We start from the raw sequence: 13,642 nt of genomic DNA, 5'->3' as shown, positions 1-13,642 counted from the left end.
GTGAGGCGCGTGTCGCAGCGGAAATACAATTGGACTTATATGAGCGAAAGCTTGGTAAGTTTGGAAGTGCGATGGCCGAATCTACTAGAAAAATCCGATCACCCGGTTAGTTGTTATTTGCTTAACTTACTACTTTTAAATGCAATTTTACCAAATGTCTATATGATTTTGATTTATTAATTTATATTCATTTTATGCTCTTAGTGTTTTGGTGGGAAAAATATGGGACACAAACACCAGAGTTGATGAATTTTACTACTTGGGTCCTTTCCCTTACTTGTAGCGCATTGGGGTGTGAGAGGAATTGAAGTACTTTTGAAATTGTAAGTTCTTTTTATCATTTTTAAGTTGAATTGTTAATTGTTAATAATTGCTAGTCTATTGAATTAATTGTCGCATTTGTGTGTTGAATGTTGATTGTAGATTCATACTAAAAAGAGGAATAGACTTGAACACAAGAGGATGCATGCTTTAGTCTATGTGAAATATAATATTACTCTAAAAGATAGGACTTTGAAAATGAATGCTACAATGACCGATCCTATTGTAGTGGAAGAAATTGAATCTGATGATGAATGGATAACAGAGATAGAGGATCCGGTTCTTCCCGCCGATCCATATTGGCTTGAGGACAATGTGGAAGATCTAACATTGAATGATGAGGCGGTAAGAAATGTGCCAATTGGTACATATCAAAGTACCCTAATTGATAGAGAGCCTACTCCTTCTCTTGATGAGCCTATTGTTTTATACAAAAGGAAATCTAGTGAAGGAGCATGTTCAAGTAAGTAACCATGTTTAAATAATTGTATAACACTATAACATAGTATTCAAATAATTTCTCAACTCTTATCTTTAATTGTCTATCACCTTTTTGTATAGGTAAAAGAAAGGCTCCAAGGAAATCAATGCGTCTTGATGACATTGCGGATGATAGTATTAGAATTAATCCATATGATGAGACCAATCCTCTCTTCGAGCACCCACTACTAGAATAATGTCATTAGACATCACCACTATTAAATCGGTCAGAATTGCACCTGATGTTAAAAATCATGTTAACATCAGTTTGTGAAGAAACCGATTTCTATTGTTATTATGGACATCAATCACCAAAGAAACCGATGAGAAAAGTTTTGTACGAAAAATTTACAAAAACGCGGAGGGACTAAGTTTAAAAGTTTGAGAAACGCGGGGTCTAAAATTTTAATTCCCCCCCAACATTTAGTAATTTTATCTAAAAACTCTCACTCTAAGTCTCTGACTGCCTCCTTCGCGTCCCCGACCTGAGCTCATTCTCTCTCGCTCTTCTCTGAAACCCTAGCGCTCTCTTTCCATGGCTGCTGTCTCTCCCTTATTGAACTACTGCCTCCGTCCCCTCACCGGCTCCATCGCCTCTGCCGGTGCTTCTCTTCCAACGCCACCACGTCGTTGCTCCGAGATCCGAACCCCAACTGGTCCAACCTGTTTCCAAGGAGTTTATCCTCCTTGATTGGTGCAACTTCTGATAGAACATGCAGACAAGACTTGTCTTGGAGGACGGACATTAGCATGCTTTGTCTTTTGTACTTGGGTGAGAGCACGAGCTGTCTCCTTTTGATGTAGTGCACGGGTTGTCCCCTCATGTGCTACTGTAGTGCTCATTTCTTTATCTTTTGTTATATAGGTTTCCTTGTTAGAATTGTCTCTTTCTGTTAAAGTCGTAAAGGCTATAAAGCCATGTTCCTTGCTTTGAATTATTAAGTCATTCCTATATTGTTAGCTTCGTTCTCAGTTCATTCCTCGAATTGATTAACAAAACCGAACAATTTGGTATCAGAGCCCCCACTGGGCCTGAGAAAGAGAGATAAGCCGCAGCTTAGAGTGACTTTCAAAACAGGAGAGATGACGAGTGAGGGGAGTTTTGTGCAACCACAAATTCCTCGATTTGATGGTCACTACGACCACTGGAGTATGCTCATGGAGAATTTCCTTAGGTCAAAGGAATACTGGAGCTTGGTTGAAGTTGGCTTCGAGGAGCTGACGTCCAGTTCGAACATGTCAGAGACTGCTCAGAAAAGGCTTGACGAGATGAAGCTAAAGGATCTCAAAGTGAAGAACTACTTGTTCCAGGCAATCGATAGGACAATCCTGGAAACCATTCTGAAGAAGGATACATCAAAAGACATTTGGGACTCGATGAAGAAAAAGTATGCTGGAAATGAAAGAGTGAAGAAATCAGTTCTCCAAGCCTTGCGAAGGGACTTTGAAACCCTAGAAATGAAATCAGGTGAAACTGTTACCAATTATTTTTCTAGGGTTATGTCTGTGGCAAATAAAATGCGTATCTATGGTGAAGTAATGAAAGATGTGACTATCATAGAGAAAATCCTTAGGTCTTTAACAGACAGATTTAATTACATAGTCTGCTCTATTGAAGAGTCTAAGGATCTTGATGCAATGTCCATTGATGAGCTACAGAGTTCTCTAATAGTCCATGAGCAAAAGCTCCACAGACAGCATGGTGAAGATCAGGCTCTCAAGGTGTCCTACGAGGAGAGAATAGGAGGAAGAGGACGTGGAAGAAGCACAATGAGAGGCAGAGGCAGAGGGAGAAGACGTCAGACATTCAATCGAGCCACCATTGAATGCTACAGGTGTCACAAACTCGGACACTTCCAATATGAATGTCCAGGTTTGGAAAAGGAGGCTAATTATGCAGAAATGGAAGAGGAGGAGGCTATGTTGCTCATGTCTCACGTGGAGTTATGTGGGAAAAACACCGAAGGGACTTATGTAGAGTTGAATGAACATGAAGAACTGACATTGATGGCATATGTGGAAGAGCATGGTGTCAATAGAAAAGATGCATGGTTTATTGATTCCGGATGCTCAAATCACATGTGTGGTGACAAGAAGATGTTTCATGAACTGGATGTTGGTTTCAGGCATTCAGTAAAGCTTGGAAACAACTCCAAAATGAACGTGATAGGAAGAGGAAGTGTGAAGCTACATGTTAATGGAGTCCATCACATTGTAGCAGAAGTATACTATGTTCCGGAGTTGAAGAATAATCTTCTCAGTGTGGGGCAGTTACAAGAAAGAGGTCTCGCAGTCCTAATGCAGGGAGGGAAATGCAAAATATATCATCCAGACAAAGGATTGATCATTCAAACCTCGATGTCGGCCAATCGAATGTTCATACTCTTTGCCAATGCAATAACAAAGAAGACAAGCTGCTTTCACACAACATCACAAGACTTGCCTCATCTTTGGCATAGCAGGTATGGACACCTCAGTTACAAGGGATTAAAGACACTACAAGATAAGGGCATGGTGTATGGTTTGCCTAAGTTTGATGCTTCCAAAGTAGAGTGTGAAGATTGCCTTGTTGGGAAGCAGCACCGAGACCCCTTTCCAAGAAAGAGTGCATGGAGAGCAACTCAAAAAATGCAACTCATCCACGCAGACTTATGTGGACCAATCACTCCAGAATCAAATGGCAACAAGAGGTACATTTTGTGTCTCATTGATGATTATAGTAGAAGATCTTGGGTGTATTTTCTGGTGGAGAAGTCGAAGGCTTTCAATTATTTTGTGTGCTTTAAAAGACTTGTGGAGAAAGAAACAGGTTTGTTCATCAAGTGTCTTCGTACTGACAGAGGTGGGGAATTTAATTCAAATGAGTTCACTGAATATTGCAAGCAGAATGGGATTAAGAGGCAATTGACCACCGCCTACACTCCGCAACAAAACGGAGTTGCAGAAAGGAAGAACAGGACGGTTCTAAACATGGTTCGATCTATGCTTTCAGAGAAGAAAATGTCAAAAACGTTTTGGCCTGAGGCAGTCAACTGGACTGTGTTTGTGCTGAATCGATGCCCTACCGTGTCAGTCAAGGATGTGACTCCACAAGAGGCTTGGAGTGGTGAGAAACCCTCGGTGGAATTTTTCAGAGTTTTTGGGTGTATAGCTCATGCTCATGTCCCTGATGCCAGGAGAACCAAGTTAGAAAACAAGAGTGTTGCTTGTGTGTTACTTGGAGTTAGCGAAGAGTCTAAAGCTTACAGACTCTACAATCCTATCACAAAGAGGATAGTGATTAGTCGAGACGTGGTCTTTGAAGAAGATAAAGAGTGGGACTGGGATGCAAGCTATGAGGAGCAGTTGTTGATGGACCTGGAATGGGGAGAAGATCAGAAGGATACCAATGGCAGTGAAGATGAAAGTCCAAGTAGTGAAGATGATAATGGAGCTGAAGACATAGAAAATGCTAGAGGAAGTGGTTCAAGTGCTGGAGAGGTGAATGAGGATGTGACTAATTCACCAAATCAAGGTTTCGAAACTCCTGAAGCTAGAGAAGAGAGGAATAGGCAACCACCAGTTTGGATGAGTGATTACACAAGTGGAGAAGGACTTTCTGATTTGGAACTTGAGGCAAACATGGCTCTAGTGATGTCTAATGATCCTGTTTGTTTCGAAGAGGCAGTAGGAAGCTTGATGTGGAGAAAGGCCATGGATGCTGAGATAGAAGCAATTGAGAGAAACAAAACATGGAAGCTAGTCGAGCTACCCGCAGGAGCAAAGAAGATAGGAGTAAAGTGGGTTTATAAGACAAAGTACAATGAGTTTGGAGGAGTGGATAAGCACAAGGCACGACTAGTTGCCAAGGGCTACTCTCAGCAGCAAGGAGTGGACTTTACAGAAGTATATGCTCCGGTGGCTAGGATGGATACAGTGAGGTTGATACTTGCATTGGCTGCCCAGAGGAGTTGGACAGTCTATCAGCTTGACGTCAAATCAGCCTTCCTTCATGGTGATCTAAATGAGGATGTTTTTGTGGAGCAACCTTTGGGTTATGAGAAGAAAGGTAGTGAAGACAAAGTGTACAAGCTACAGAAAGCATTGTATGGGTTAAAACAAGCACCTCGTGCTTGGTTTAGTCGAATTGAAGCTTATTTCACAAATGAGGGTTTTCAAAGGTGCAGCAGCGAGCAAACATTGTTCATCAAGGCTGGTCATGGAGGTAATATCTTAATAGTAAGTGTATATGTTGATGACCTGATTTACACTAGTGATGATGAGTCAATGATGGTTGATTTTAAAAGCTCTATGATGAAAGAGTTTGAAATGACTGATATGGGAAGGATGAGGTTCTTTCTTGGCTTGGAAGTTTTACAAAAGGAGGATGGGATCTTTGTTTGTCAAAGGCATTATGCCTTGGAAGTTCTCAAGAGGTTTGGTATGGAGGATAGTAATGGAGTGATGAATCCAATTGTTCCTGGAGTCAAGTTAGGCAGAGATGGAGGTGGCGTTAGAGTTAATGAGACCTACTTCAAACAAATTGTTGGAAGTCTCATGTACATTACTGCTTCGAGGCCTGATTTGATGTTTGTTGTTAGCCTAATTAGCAGGTTCATGTCACAGCCAACAGAGTTACATTTCCAAGCAGCTAAGAGGGTGTTGAGATACTTGAAGGAAACTGTTAATTATGGCATATTTTACAAGAAGGAGGGAAACAATAAACTCATTGCTTATACTGATAGTGATTATGTCGGAGACTTGGAGGATCGAAAGAGCACGTCAGGTTATGTGTTTATGCTTAGTGGAGGTGTTGTGTCATGGTCGTCGAAGAAGCAGCCTATAGTTACTCTTTCGACCACCGAGGCAGAATATGTAGCTGCTGCAGCTTGTGCTTGTCAAGCAATCTGGGTAAGAAGGATCTTGGAGAAAATGAATTATGTTCAAGATGGAGGTATCATTATGATGTGTGACAACAGTTCTACCATTAAGCTTTCAAAGAATCCAGTGCTTCATGGGCGTAGCAAACACATTGACGTAGGGCTGGGCACGGGCCGGGTCTGACTATAATTTCACTGGGCCCGGAACCGGCCCGTTTTTCACTAGGCCCGGAACCGGCCCGTTTTGACAGAAACAGGAACAGGCCCGGGACCTGCCCGTTTAACTTCGGGCCGGGCTTGCGGGCTTTCGGGCCCAGAACCTTTATTTTTTGCTTAGTAGGATATATATCTACCTTGCTATGTTCCAGATTTCATTCATTTCATCATTTCAACCAGTTCAGATTTGAATCAAAACACAATATCAAGATCCAATGTTGAAGCTGCAAATTGAACTATCCAAAATACATAAAATCCAAATTCAAATACAAGTTAATTACAATACCCGCAATTGAAAGTTTGAAATACAATGACTCAATTTAAATATGAAGTTCAAATGTCCAACTGTCCAAGTTTGAAATACAAATATGCAATTGAAATAGAAAGTCCTAATTCAAAATTTCAAATACAACAATTTAGCAGCCCTTTTTCCAGTTCTCCATCGAGCAATTCAACAGCTACCATCCATCAATTGGACTCCACAGTTTTGCTTTTGCCTACAACAACCATCATAGAGAGATTTAGAAAGCTAAATATGACATACAGTCGAATTGAATTCAATAATAAAAAGAAAGCTTGATGCATTTATGCTCTGAGGGCTTGTGTTCCATCTATATTTATCAATGCACTACCTTCCAGAGGTTGCCTCTATAAATCCTATTCTTCTACCAAGTCAGCCAGCAGCTATTCATTGCTTTCTATACTAACAAAAATTTGCGGAAATATATAAGCACACGTACTAAACATTTTTTAATCGGCAATTTAAGCTTTTTTCTTCATGATAACATTCCATCAGACCAATCATGAATTCTGAAAATTCCCACAGACTTCGATTGAAAAGCACTAATCTCATTAAGTAGACAAAATTTGCATCCAGCTCAGAGCTTAATCTAGTGATTAGAATACAAGTGAAAGGCCAGAGATCCCTCACCTTGACCAAGAGTGAACCTGAATGGTGTATCACGACTCGAATCGAACTCAGTCCCATCCAGCGAAGTCCCGGTGTAATGTACTGAAATTCAATCACAATTGAAATCAATCCCAATCCAAAACAAACCAAAAACGATTCCAGAAAAGCTCAAATTCAAGAAAACACAAATTCAAAAGCAGTGTTGAAATCGGCACCGCACCTTCAACCTCGTCGTCGCTTTTTGGGGTTTCCCAGCTTTCACCTTCCTTGAGAAGTTTCTTCATCAGGCCCTGCTTTCCGATCTCCTTCTACTCACCGACCTTGAGAATCGGGGCTTCAATCTAAAAGTATTGAGACGGAAGGAAGCCTGCAATCACAGTTTTTGCCTACTCACTATGTTAGTAACATAAGTTCATCTAAAAGTAAATGAAAAGAGAGCATATTGTTCCAATGAAGAAAATAAACTTTACACGATCACAGTTTCTGAAGCTTGCCACTGAAATATGCATAAAGAAAGTGAGAAGTAATCATTAAATAGAAAACTCTACCTCTTTCTAAGCTGAAAGATTCAGACTCCAGAAGTGAAGAAAGGAGGAGCTGTGCAGCCGCGCAGGTGAAGTGAAGAGAGAGAGCAGTCTGGGCGGCGTAATTGTCGATCTGCGTCATGGCCTCGGCGTGGTCTCGATCTGAGTCTCGGCCTCGGCGTGGTCTCAATCTGCATCTCGGCCTCGGCGTGGTCTCGATCTGCATCACGGCCTCGGTGTGGTCTCGATCTGCTTCACGGCCTCGGTGTGGTCTCGATCTGCATCACGGCCTCGGCGTGGTCTCGATCTGCGTCACGGCCTCGGCGTGGTCTCAATCTGCGTCACGGCGTCTGGGCTTCACAGCATCGGCGGAGGAGACGGCCCAGCTATGGAGAAACTGAGCAGCATGAATCATGTGTGTTCTGTGTTCATATCGACTGGAGATTAGAAATGTGGAGGAGGCGGCCTGAACACACGAGATCTTGTAGAGATTAGAAATGAAGGCTGAACATTAGGTTTTAGGTATTTGAGTGTAGAATATAATCTTGTGTATTCGATCCTATGATGAGGATTTTACTCTCTATATTATGACTAATAATACAAGGACATCTGTACTTTAATCTCTTAGACGGGCCTGACGGGCTTTTGTCACTTTGAAAGACAAGGCCCGGCCCGAACCGTTTGTTTGAAAGTCAAGGCCCGGGCCCGGACCGTTTCGACAAAAAAAAAATAGGGCCCGGCCCGAACGGGTCGGGTTTTGACGGGCCGGTTCGGATTTGCGGGTTTTCGGGCTTAAATGCCCAGCCCTACATTGACGTAAGATTTCATTTTCTTTGTAACTTAACTCAAGATGGTGCTGTAGAACTTGTGCAGTGTGGTTCACATGAACAGCTAGCAGATTTGCTAACTAAACCGTTGAAGTTGGAAGCTTTTCAACGACTACGTGCTCAGATGGGAGTTTGTGACGTGATGGATGTAAACTAATTGCTCAAAACGCATTAGTTTAAGGGAGGGGAATGATAGAACATGCAGACAAGACTTGTCTTGGAGGACGGACATTAGCATGCTTTGTCTTTTGTACTTGGGTGAGAGCACGAGCTGTCTCCTTTTGATGTAGTGCACGGGTTGTCCCCTCATGTGCTACTGTGAGCACCAAATGCCAGCATGGTTCTAAAGCTCGCCTCTCTCTCTCTCCCGCCGCCTCACTCTCCTCTCTCTCTCTCTCTCTCTCTCTGTGTCTCTCCCCGGCACGGCCGCACGACGCCTTTTCTTTCTTTGACGGTGACGCCGTGATGGACTGACGGTGCGCGGTGAGTCTGGGTTTCTATTTCCCTTAATTTCTGCTTCTGGGTCTTCACTCTTTAATTGATTTATGGCTTCCTCTTAATTTCTGCTTCTGGGTATTCAATTTTCAATCTTCAAGTCTGGGTTTGGCTCGAACTCTACTAGGTGAAGCAGCTTCAATTTCAGTTTTCGACTCGATTTCTGAAACTTCAATCTTGGTAAGTTGCTGCCATCTTTCTTGCTTCGATTTCTGGGTTCGAATTGCATCTGTTTCTTTTGCTATACGCTATACATATATGACTGATATGAGATGAAAATTGGATATGTGATCTGTTTTGTCCTTCTGGATTTCTGGGTTCGAATTGCATCAGTCACTTTTTGCCTTTCTGTTTTGACTTTGGGTTTGGATCAATGATGAATTTACACTACCTACCTGCAATGTGGTTAACTTTCAGTTTTATTTTTAACTTTCCTGCGTTTAACTTTGCACAACTACACAAAAATTCAATTAGATGTACCTAGCTAGCTATCATTCAATGCAGATGTAAGTTCAGTCTTTAATCGGATCTGTACTATAGCTTCCTGCTCTTAATTTAGTCTTTGGTTTCTGTAACCATAAGAGTACATTTATATCTCTTTTTTTATTCTGAGAAGAAGATGGCAAGGCTTATAGATTCAGTAATTGGAAACTTTTTGTTGGATTTGATTGATTAGAAATTAGGATTATAGCTGAAGCCTCAAACAGAATTAAACTTGCCTAATATTATAACAATGAATGTAAACTGACATAAAATGTGGAGTTGGATTTCACTGTGATGTTATCTGCCAGATGATTGTTTTATAGAAACAAAGAGTGTTGCTTCTATTTTGATTTTTGAACAACAAATCTGACCTCTTGGTCAAATAGTTTCTTCAAATACCTTCATTAGGTTTAACTGAAGGGAATCTTTTGTACTACAACTCTTGCAATGGTGATATCTATGAGAAGTATTCCCACTTTGTAATAACAAATCAACTTATCGTACATTGATAATATTTATTTTTTTGTATGTTGGTGTGTATCTATTCTTTGAGAGAATTGCAATCTACTGGATGGAACCAAATTGTACCTCAATTATATTTGACTTCACCACTGGTTCTAATTACCCCAGGGCCTACGGCACCTTGTCTTGTACTTCAACTTTGATTTTCACCACGGAGCTAATTTTTCAAAAACAATAATGATTAGTGCTCAATTTAGTGTACATTTTTTTTTGTTGATTCTCATGAAAGCAGATCCAACACGGTTGCATCCACTAAATTTGTGCACTAAATTGTGTTCACCGTTTTTGATAGATGGATGAAAAATTAGCCAAGGAAAAGGCAATTAATGAGTGGCTTCCAATTACTTCTTCGAGGAATGCAACATGGTTATGTGCATGTCTTTGCTGCTATGAGGTTAAAATAAACTTTTCTTTAAAGAAGAATTTTGTGCATGTCTTTGCTGCTATGAGGTTAAAATATATCTGCAACATGATTTCATTTCATGAAATATGTGACCTGAAGTTTTCCTTGATTTTTGTGATTACAGAACATCCATGGTTACAAAACACAAAGAAAGCCCCAAATTTTCCATTAGGAGATATTGCAAAGCCCAGGCTCAAGCAGTTTTCAGTAGTAAGCAGTTCTCAGTAATAAATAAATTTATGGGTAAGCATCTGTTTATGAGTCTCAGTATTGACTACTATTGCAAGTGATATATGATTCACGAAATATGTGATTATGTGAAATTTTCTTTTTCTATCAAATGCTGCAAGAATTGCAGAACACTTTTGTTAACGAAGTAGAAGTAATCAGGGACATGTTCACATTGATGGACGCTGATAAAGATGGTAAAGTAACTTACGAGGAATTGAAGACTGGTCTTGAAAAGGTTGGTTTGCAGTTGGCTGAACGAGAGGTTAAGATGCTGATGGAAGTGATAAGGTGTGTGCTTTAATTTCATTTGAAAACTAAAATCACGATAGCTTTGCTTCTAACAAATTTTTAACATTATGTAACGGCTTATGTATCTTTAATATATACAATCTATTCAACAATTAAAATAATGCCTTCTGTCTTCTCTTTGCATAGGCTGATGTTGATGGGAATGAATTTCTGGATTATGCAGAGTTCGCAGCAGTTACAATTCACTTGCAAAAATTGGAGAATGATGAACATCTCTGGAGAGCATTTATATTCTACGACAAGGATGGAAGTGAGTATATTGATTTAGTTGAGCTAAGGCAAGCATTGTTAGATATGCCACTTTCAACCCACCTCTTCTCTTTGATGGCACTTCCAGGTCTTATCTCAATACACTATGAGGTTTATGCTTCAATTTCACTGTTTCCATGTGTTAGTGTTTTTGCTTTGTATCTTGAAGGTTGTGTACCTATTACTCAATGACTTCCTGTGACTCTCTCTCCTTCACTCTATTATGCACACACTGAATTTGAATTTGCTTTCAGTTGGTGTTGCTCATTTGTGAATCTTTGATGAGATTGATTTTTTTTTTTTTGGGGTATCATGATAGACTATCATGAAGCGAAGTGATTAACATGGTTGTAACATGGTTATGCAAGTTTCCGCTGAAGTTCATGGACTTGATTTCTGTTTGTGTAAATGGCTTTCAAGATTAAACTCCACTGGTAGGTTTTATTTAGTCAAACCTATTAATGTTTTACTGCACATTTCTGTTTACTCCAGTATGTTTTATACTGCATTGCTTGTCCTGCCTCTTCTTACTGGGTGTCAAATTTCATTGAGAAAGGTTGGATTGATTGCCAGTTGAGCTATATTTGATGTATTTGAACTTTTGGTGTCACCTCTAATTCATGCAATTTTGAAATGAGACAGAGATCGGACTGGGATTGACAGGATTTGACGTATTTTTCTCATTCTTGGGAATGATTTTTTTCTTTGACAAGGGATTACTTGCAATGGGAAATGTGAGTGTATTTTACATCTACTCTTCTTGCTAAGTTATCTGCTTCCTGTGCATTTATGTTTTGTTTTATGTATTATTGGATACGATATGTGTTTTAACACTTCTTATTTTTTAATCAGATCCTCTTCTTCTCAGGGGTGACTTTAAGTCTTTAACAAGGGATTATTAGAGGTGTTTTTGTAATTGGAAGATTGTATTTTTAGTGATATACAGTGATTGATTTTTGTTATGTTTGTTTTGTCATGAATTGATCATTGATCATTGATTTTTGAATTTTGTAGTTGTGTAGATACTTTTCACGAAGAGAAGAGCAAACGTGAAAGAAGAAAAGAAAACAAAGCTTTGACTATGGAATTGTTGGCTGTGGCATATTCGTCCCTTGTAGCCAAAATGGAGGAGATTATATATAGGTTGGGCATGCTGGAATTTTCAGCCACACAGAAGTATTCTCTTGCATCTAATTCAACTTACAATGTGGAAGAGGCTGGTGATCTGTAAGGCAGAAATAGAGGAATGTATAGATTTGATAATGGAAGAATTAGAGAGAGTTTGTAAGAGTTAGTGAAAAAGTTTGTGAACAAGCTTTTATGATATGTAAAACGATAGCATATTCGGCAAACATTATAAGATTGTGATTACTACTCTTATCGCCTAAACCTGCAGCATCGCGCGGACGTACTTTCTCTAGTATGATGTCTAGATATAAAGTTGAAATCAGTTTTAACCATAAAAACTGATGTCTAGTAATACAGATACATCAGTTCCAAAATGAAAATCGATGTTATTGAAATATACAAACATCGATTTTTTGTCGAAAATGATATGTTACTGAGTACCAGACATCAGTTCCAAAATGGAAATCGATGTTACTAAAATATACAGACATCGATTTTTCGTCGAAAACGATATGTTACTGAGTACCAGACATCATTTCCAAAATGGAAATCGATGTTATTAAAATATATAGACATCAATTTTTTGTCGAAAACGATATGTTACAGAGTACTAGACATCAGTTCCAAAATGGGAACCGATGTCTGTAACAGTATCAGTCATCGGTTCTTAAATCAATAACGATGTTAAAACGCAAACTTGTGTTGTGTAATCTATATTTCTTTAAGCATTAAATACAATAAAATGTGGGTTTAACAATAGTAAAACATGTAAGTTTGTTATCATTTAAACCTATTTACATCGATTTATAATTAGGAACCGATGTCTACACAAATACTAGACATCGGCTAAAAACCGATGTCTGCATTTTCCGGATCTTTCTCATCACCCACAAAGACATCGGTTGAGTTTTTGTTTCTCATCGGTTTTTGGCCGATGTCTGGGGCCATAATTCTAGTAGTGACCATGGTGATGATAGTGATGAAGGTGGCAGTGATGGAGGTGATAGTGATGGTGGTGATAGTTTGGGTGATGATAGTTTGGATGGTGGTCTTCTAATTGATGAGGATGATGATTTCCAAGGATGAAGTTGATTTCAATAATTATTGTTCTTCTTTGGTCTTTCAACTTTATATCTTTGAATTTATTATAGGTTTGGTGATTTTGTTGAATCATATGGTTTTAGTACTTGCTTATTATGAATGGATGACAATTTATAATGTTTTTTTGGTTACAATACATGTTCTATGTATAAGACTAGTTCTGTAAGTAGATACAGGAAATTTATACGTAAGGCTTACGCCTTACGCCTCAAGGCGAACGCCTTGCTAAGGCTCTCCCGGCTACGCCTCAGCCTTTTAAAACATTGATTCAGAGGATGCAAAGCAAGATCTGCAGAGTAAAAACCAAGCTAGCTAGTCATACGCTTTGTTAATTTATGTGCAAGTTTCATGCCATTAAATGAGGGGATTCCTTTGTAAATTTGATAACATTGCCTTAACATCAGTTTTTGGGCTGAATTGAAGTTTCATGCCATTACCTTGTAATTATGTTAACATCATTTAGTACACTAAGAGTTGAGTTTACTTGGCATAATTTGGTGTTAGTTCCCTCATTCAATGGTTTTGGAGAATGGTCTTGTTCGTGGGAGGCCAGGCGCTCTTCTCTAAACGGCCGCATGTGCCAT

The 13,642-nt window shown here is 39.5% G+C and overlaps 1 long non-coding RNA gene across 2 annotated transcripts; it reads left to right on the top strand.

The window, feature by feature from the left end:
- Nucleotides 1–8,377: 8,377 nt before the first annotated feature.
- Nucleotides 8,378–10,550, top strand: LOC121052012. Of its 2 annotated transcripts, XR_005807771.1 has the most exons (5): nt 8,378–8,620; nt 8,734–8,812; nt 9,930–10,031; nt 10,165–10,283; nt 10,431–10,533. It is a non-coding gene; the product is annotated as an uncharacterized LOC121052012 (long non-coding RNA). The 2 variants fall into 2 exon arrangements; XR_005807770.1 differs by having other exon boundaries at nt 10,165–10,550.
- The last annotated feature ends 3,092 nt before the right edge of the window (nt 10,551–13,642 follow it).

This window comes from Rosa chinensis, chromosome 3, assembly GCF_002994745.2.
Source record: "Rosa chinensis cultivar Old Blush chromosome 3, RchiOBHm-V2, whole genome shotgun sequence".
NCBI lineage: Eukaryota > Viridiplantae > Streptophyta > Magnoliopsida > Rosales > Rosaceae > Rosa > Rosa chinensis.
This window is presented reverse-complemented; position numbering and strand designations above follow the sequence as displayed.